Raw genomic sequence first — 8,284 nt, 5'->3', positions numbered from 1 at the left:
TTTCTCCAGGGTGAACAATCCCAGCTCTCTCAGCCGCTACACATAAGGCTTCTGTTCCAGACCCCTGACCATCTGTGTTGCCCTTCTCTGGATATGCTCCAGGGCCTCATTATCTTTCTTGTAGTGGGGGCCAAATCTGAACACACAGCACTCAAGGTGTGGCCTCACCAGAGCGGAATACAAGGAGACAATCAGCTCCGTGCTCCTGCTGGCTGCAGTATTTCTCATACATGCCAGGATGCTATTGTCCTTCTTGGGCCACTGCTGGCTCATGTTCAGCTGAATGTTAATCAACACCCCCAGACGCATTTCTTCTGCACAGTCTTTTAGCTACTCTGCTGAAACTCTGTAGTGTTGCCTGCCTGGAGTTGTTGAGGCCAAAATGCAAGACCTGGCATTTAGTTTTGTTGAACTTCACTCCTTTGGCTTCAGCCCAGCAATCCATCCTGTCCAGATCTCTCTGTAGGGCCTTCCTGCTCCCAGGCAGATCAGCTCTTCCTGGTAGCTTGGTGTCATCTGCAGACTTTCTGAGGGTGCACTCAGTGCCCTCGTCCAGGTCATCAGTGAAGATATTGAACAGAACCGGCCACAGTACCGACACCTGGGGCACCACTGGTGACCAGTCACCAGCTGGATTTAACTTCATTCACCATCACTCTCTGGGTCCAACAGTCCAGCCAGTTCTTCACCCAGCAAAGAGTGACCTGTCAGGCTTTTCTAGACTGGCAGGTTTTCTTTTTCTAGGAGAATACTGTGGCAGACAGTGTCAGAGGCTTTGCTAAAGACTAGGAAGACTACGTCAACAGCTTTTCCCTCACCCATCAGCAAGTCAGTCATAGAAGGAGATCAGGTTGGTCAAGCACAACCTGTATTTTACGAACCCATGCTGGCTGGGCCTGATCCCCTACTTGTCCCACATGTGCTGAAGGTTTTATAACCTTCCCTAGCACTGAAGTCAGGCTGACAGGCTTGTGGCTCTCCAGATCCTTTCTATGGTCCTTCTTATGGATGGCAGCACACTGGCAAGCCTCCAGTCACGTGGAACCAGTTGACCAGAAATGCTGATAGAAGGAAAGTGGCTTGCCAATCAGCTGTCATCTCCCTCAACAGCCTCAGGTGGATCACAATTGGTCCCACAGACCTGTGGCAGACCAGGTGGAGTAGCAAATGTCTTAATCTTTTCACCTGAATCATGGAGGTTTTATTCTGCTTTTCATCCCAGTCTTTCAGATAAGGAGGCTGAGTACCCCAAGTATAATTTATCTGATTATTAGAGACAGGTGTAAAGAAGGCCCTGACAACCTCAGCTGACTCAGAAGTGGCAGCCCTTGTGAAGGGGCTATATGATTTTTGGGAGGATTTGAAAGGATGAAACTTTGAGGCTACATAATGCGTCCTATAGAAATGTTATCATTATGCATTTGAGGATTTCCCTGTAAAAGACAGAGTGATGTAAACACAGTCTTATCTGAAATCCTATCCAGTCCTCAAAGTGTTCCTGCACTAGGAGGAAACCCAGAAAAACCTTGGTCTCTTCTAGAAGTCTCTATGTTTTTTCTCAATGGACTTCACTTTTTGAGATTCTTTTTCTTGCACTTCTTCTTACACATTTTCTTCAGTTTTTCTCATTGCAACAAAATGCTTTCCAAAGTACTAAAACAGTACAAAGGAACAATTATCAGTAGGCTTTTCACATCTGAAGTCAGGAGAAGTAGATTGTCTTATTTCCAAATAATGTTGGTGAGCAGTGCTGTTTGAATTTTCAGTTGATGGTCTCATGAGATAATTCAGCTTGGAAAAACAAATAAATAAAAAAGTATCATAGAAATCAATAGATCTTCACATGACCAAATGTGAACTTTGCTATAAGCTACTGTACAGTTACTGTACAAATGGAAACATTTCTATTTCCTTCTGAAACTGTATGATTCACAATGCTGATTTTTACAGCTCTGCTACGCTTTTTTTGTTTCAGGTGAAAACTCATTATCTCATGTTATCAGTAGGGTGTATGTCACTATGATATCTATTGCACAAATACAAGACACACAACTTGTGCTGTTGGGAGTCAAAGAATGTACATTAAATACAAAGCCAATAATCTCCTGTTAGTCCAGATAAAATATGACCAAGATTTAGTATTAGTCCAAGTGGGATGACCAAGATTTAGTATTAGTCCACTGAAATGGTTACCAGCAATTACAGTTCAGGCTGTCCACAATTAATATTGATAGATGCACATTTTTCTAATCCCTTTCTTTGATTGGATGCTAATCTTTCCACTCACCCTCTGAGTCTGAAACATTAATGGCTTCAATATGGGCACTGCATCTGGAGTTCATCTTTGAGCATGACATTGGTGGCTGCAGATTCTTCCTTATCCTTGCTAGCAGAAGTAAAACATAGATGCTGATGGTTTCTTTCTCTAGGATCTCTGTATGTTTGTTAGCATAGTCTATATGTAGCTCTTTTATTTCATAAGACTGCAGGGTAAGTTGAAATTTACTATAGGCTGTGTTTCACCTATGTTGGATACTTCTGTGATGGCCATAAGTCTGTTAATAGCTAGCAGCATACTAGTGACCTGCCTGCAGCCTGAGCACCATAGTATGATTCTGTGCCTGGGTGTTCAAGGTATCTGCTCTCATCTGGTTTTTCTACTTCTCTATCCTGCTTTTTATTGCAGGCTTGTAGATATTTAATCCTGCAGAAAATAACAACATGCTAGTTCCAGAAGGCAGCAATTATTTATAAAACACATTATAACAGGCAACAGTGCAAAACTAACCAAAAGGTAAAATATACTGGAACGAGTGTAATAATCAGCAATAGATTACCTAGGTAAATAATAGTAACACTATGTAACTGCCAAAAAAGTTAGGCAATTGTTCATAGTATAAAGTACAAAACAAGCTAAGAAAGATCTTGAGGTGAGCCAATCTAAGACAAATCCACAAATGTTCTAGGGCTTGAGCTGTTAGCTTAACGAGAAGCTTGTGTCCTATTACAAGCAATGACATTTTACATTTACCAGGCTTTAAAGCTGCAACTTGAATGTCATTTAAGGCTAAAGCAAGTACACAAAACACTATATATGAATTGGCGCATCTGCAGTTGCTCAGAGTAGTGTTGGCATTAGGTGGACCTTCAGGCCTTATATCTGCAGGACCTATATTTTGAGGAGGCTCCTCTGCTAGGGACGTGGTTTTCTAATCACTCCAATGGCCATGCAAATTAAAGTGGGCGTTGTTTTTTTATTTTTTTTTATTTTTTATTTTTTGGTCTAAAATACAAATGTAATTGTACTGTATTTCTCAAAGCTTTAACTGTCACAGCATTTATAGCGTCCAGTGATGCCCACCACATCAAACCATTTAAAATCTGTGAGAAAAAGAAAATTCAGCCTCATTTTGTGTAACGTATGAGTGTTCTGATGTTAGGTCTCTTTGTTAATTCCACTTCTTGATTACAATCTTAGCTAGATCAAACTTTCCAAGCTGTTACGTGATTTATGTGACTGGTATTAATGTTTGGAGTTACAATAGACCAGATCTACAAAAACAGAAGAATAGGTGCTTGGATGCAAGATCCTTGGACAAAATCTTGCATATCCTCTGCTTTTGTTCTGCCTGTGAACCTCTGGGACTTAGCCCAAGTTTATTCTAAAGCATGTCCACAGTGAAAAATAAAGGATTGCATTTCCAGTCGGAACCTAGTTCTTTTCACTGCTGCTTGATGCAGCTATTCTGTGCATGAGCAGACCAAGACTTGAGTTTATGTTAAATATATGTTGACACAACAGTCAACAGGGAAGGTAGATTAGATTCTGGCTTTGTTTATATTATAATGACATTGACTTTCCATCTTCAGTTTTTTGGGCTGTTTTTGTAAGTGGTCTACTTAACAAAAGAGATATATTTCAGGTTCAGCCTGACTCTGTAGCTGAGCTGACCACTTAGGGGGACCTATTTATTCTTTATGTAAGACAGTTCTATCTGATGAGTTGAAATTCTACAAATGCTTGTGATTTTTGTTTGCAGTGATGGCATTCTGAGCATTTACGTGTCCAGTGTGTCATAAAGCTATTGGTCTTCAGAACACCACGGCAGTCATCCTTCACTTCTGCAAGAATAAACATTTTTGAATTTACCATAATGCACACACTTAGACATTCATTATGTGCAACGCACGGACAGTAACACATTCAACATACCAGATGGTAACTGCAGTACATTAAAGCAAGCCCAAAAGGAGAAAGAAGAAAAGAGATTAAATGTTATTGAATGCAATAGTAACATTGCAATATTCATTAAAATAATTCTTGAACACTGGTGGACGTTTATGTGAGGAAGGCCAATACTGAGAGGATGTATCTGTAATTAGAGACAGCATCACACAATCATTCCTGTTATTTTTTATGATGTCTTTACTTTGAAGTGTTGCTTATTCATCTGGTATTTAAGGGAATTATTTGATGCTAAAAGGAATTACAAATAATTCTATAGGATTTATATTAGAAATGTAAGATATTAGAAATCTAAGATAATCTAGGATACATTCAGGGGTTTATTACACATATAAGTGTAATAAACAGAAGACTGTTCTACCATTCAACAAGACCTCGACAGGCTGGAGATTTGGGCAGAAAGGATGTTCAACAAGTGTGGAGTCCTGCACATAGGGAGGAATAACTGCATGCATCATCAGTACAGGTTAAGGGCTGAGCTGCTGGAAGGACCTGGTTGGACAATAGATTGGCCCTGAGTCAAGAGTCTGCCCTTGAGGCCAAGAAGATCAGTGTTATCCTGGCATCCATTAAAAAAAGCATGACCAGCAGGTCGAGAGAGGTGATCCTCCCCCTCTTCTCTACCCCATCTTGGTAAGGCCACATATGGAATACTGTGTCCAGTTCAAAAAAGACAGGGAGCTCTTGGAGTCCAGTAGAGAGGAGCAAAGATGATTATGAACCTGAAACCTCTCCCATACGACAAAAGGCTGAGACACCTGGGACTCTCCAGTCTGGAGAAGAGAAGACTGAGAGGAGATCATATAACTATTTATACTTATCTGAAGTGTAGGAGTCGAGTTGACAGTAGCAGACCCTTTCTGGTGGCGAGCAACAATAGAACAGGGCCAATGGGCAGAAACTGCAACACAGGAAGTTTCATTCTAACAAGGAGGAATTTCTTAAGAGTCTACTTATCTGAAGATATTCAAGACTCCCTGGAAGCCTACCTGTGTGACTTGCTGTAGGAACCTGCTTTAGCACAGGGGTTGGTCTCCATGATCTCTAGAAGTCCCTTCCAACCCTTACAATTCTGTCACTCTGTGATTTGATTAGGCAACAGAAATAAACTCCATTAGAAATACAATTCAAAGTGGAAAAACGGAAATAAAAATGACTTCAGCCTTATAGTGCAGAGAATATGAGTTTATGTTGCACATTATGCACTCAAACAAGACTGTGCCTCATGTTATATTGTGGAAATCAATCGATTTTACCATCTGATCTAAACACATAATCAGCTGGCTGATCTGACTTATCCTGCAGGTCTATCTACTGTTAGATCTAACTAAAGAAAGGAGTGAGCAGTACTGCCTGTTTTAACCTGCTGTTAAAAGTAGCATAAATTCTCAACTGCATACTTGAACTGCTGCAAGGACTGTTGCTACGCTGACCAACACCTCTCCTTTTATTATTCTAGATTCATACAACCCAGAGTGTTTTCTGTGTTCCTTCTTCTCATTTTTTCTTGGCCAATATTGACTCCACAAAGTTTTCAATTATGAAGGATTACTTAGGGTGAGGATGACTATGACTGTCATTGGTTGTCGTACACTGTAAGAGCACAGTAATGTCAGAATGAAATACAACTCATTTCTGTATTTTGCCAGTTATACTCTGAGGGTTTTTTGTTGTTGTTACTAAAAGTATCTGTTCTACAGTTCTACGTACTCAGAGTTTTTCAGCTAAACTTTTTTTTACAGGAAAATGAAGTTCATTGCTTTGGGAGAACACCTTGCATTTGCAACTCTGTGGACCACAAGTAAAGATACTTTTTCATTTGTTCTAAGGAAAATTTCCCCTGGAAATTGACAAGTGGAACTTGTCTTGAAGTTACAGTCTTATATAGTGGTCAGCGAGAAACAGAAATGGAATGATAAGAGAGCCATCCTGTGGAACACTGTGAAACACACAGACAAGACAAATCAGAACTAAATCTGAGATGGTTCTGTCTTGATTTTGTGATATTGAGTGTTGTCCTTTGTGTCCAAACCTGTATATGCTACTAAATGCCAAATTCTTTTACTTATTGTGTTCATTTTAAATAACTAGTTTTCCCCAAAATGTGCAAGGTTTTCAAGGTTAAGATAAGGAGCTGCACTTTTTACAATATAAATTCGTCTAAGTTTCATACACTGAACTCCTTTCTTTTTGAGTTTAGTTTATAAAATGAAAATGAGGTTGGAAGATGTTCATTCATCCCTTTAATTTCTATTTTGAAGTAAAGTTTTATTTTAATTCGTTTGTAGTTTTAGGTGTTTGAAATTTTCACTTACGAGTTTCCAAATTATTCATTAGGGATTTATTTAGAATCTCAGTTACAGATTATTTATGGATGGTTTAAATGGGTTTGTTCACTTACCAGAGTAAACTGAATAGTCAGCTGCATTTCAGAGCTTATAGCAGCAGAAGACCTTCAATCTAGAGTAGTTTAGATCACAGCTCAAGGAGTAGGGAGAAATTGCCACTCTTTCCTTAGCTTCAAAAAAAAATATTAATTGAAAATAAAATGGACATCTTAATTACCAATAACATAGCAATTGTTGATGTTTTCTTTTCTCTGATGATAATTTTATTTCTTGGTTTTGCTTCTTGTTTTTTGTTTTGTTTGTTTGGGATTGATTTTGGAAGTATTAGCAATAAAAATATTATTTCTTGCCTGTGCTGGTCTTCTTTGTATGTTGTGGGAGGAAACATCAACAAATAAGCCTCCTGCATTGATTTCTAGCAGAACTGATAGCAGTAATCCAAAACCTATCCTAAACATATTCTGTTTGTAAAAGTCTGTGGGATGAAGAATTCAGCCTTTATAATAACACTTCATAAAATAATGGATAATTCAGGAACATGGAAACATCACTTTCCATGATGGAGCTAATAAATCAAATGTTCAAACTAAAATGAATGCTCGATTGTAGCATATATTTCATTAAGTTACATTTCCTGTTCGAAATTCATCAGTTTTAAAGATTTACTGTGACAATATGAGCAACTTAGAACCAGCTCTCATAGCTTTTTCCAGCATCTAAAGCAAAACTGGGCATGTCTCTCCATCCAGGGACTCAGATTTTATACCATTTTCCCATTCAATTGTCAGCTATTATGAAGAATCTTTTCCTAGGCTTTGGTTATGTGGCAGCAACAAGCTGTCTTTGTTTAATCCATTTGCTAAATTTACCAGCTACCTGACTATGCTTATAGTGTACCCTGAAGAAGAGATGCTTTACCAGATCTTCAGCCCTTGAAATCATATTTCACTTAGGCACCGATTTTCAAAATATATTGGTTTCAATACAGCAATCAAAATTGCTTTTGAGTTTTTTGACTACTTCTGGTTTTCTGCCAAATTGCAGGCTTCAGCATTGTATGGTCATGCTTTAAGCAGACTTATTCTCTTGTTGCTGTATTACAGTCTCATTCAAACAGAAGAGGACTGAAGTACGGTATTGACTCTGCTGCTGATCTGGCATGGTGTTCAAGAAGCACAGCAGTTACTAGGAGATCTAAGACATCATAATTCAGAGTAGCATTTATGGCTTTCTCGAGTCTGCCTCTGCCAGTATTACTAGGTTCCAAATCAAAAACCTCTGAGTTATTTCTTCTTAGTTCCAACTCCCAATCCTGACATTCCACCCGTAGCACTTTACTATTGCAAATGTCTTTTAAAAATGTGTTATTCATTTTAATTATTTAGGCCAAAGTGTAAGTAACATGAAAAGCAGCAGTGTTCAACATTCAAACCTAAGTAAACCAGTGACAGTGGTACTACTGTGTTCAGCTGTACAGCTCTACTTGTTACCTTTAAATGCAGCTAAGCTTTAAGATTCCAGAACAGAAGGAGGAGGGTTTGGGCTTGTTCTTCTATTAAGGTCAGTGGAGCTCATTACAACTCCAATTATAACATAGATTACCTTAGTAACATCTGTATTTTCTACATACATGCTATATAGATGAAAGAAGCGGTCCTAACGCTGGGCAATGACGCTTGGTGTCATAACC

This window comes from Lagopus muta, chromosome Z (assembly GCF_023343835.1).
Source record: "Lagopus muta isolate bLagMut1 chromosome Z, bLagMut1 primary, whole genome shotgun sequence".
Lineage (NCBI taxonomy): Eukaryota > Metazoa > Chordata > Aves > Galliformes > Phasianidae > Lagopus > Lagopus muta.
The sequence above is the reverse complement of the archived record's forward strand: the minus strand, read 5'-3'. Positions refer to the sequence as shown.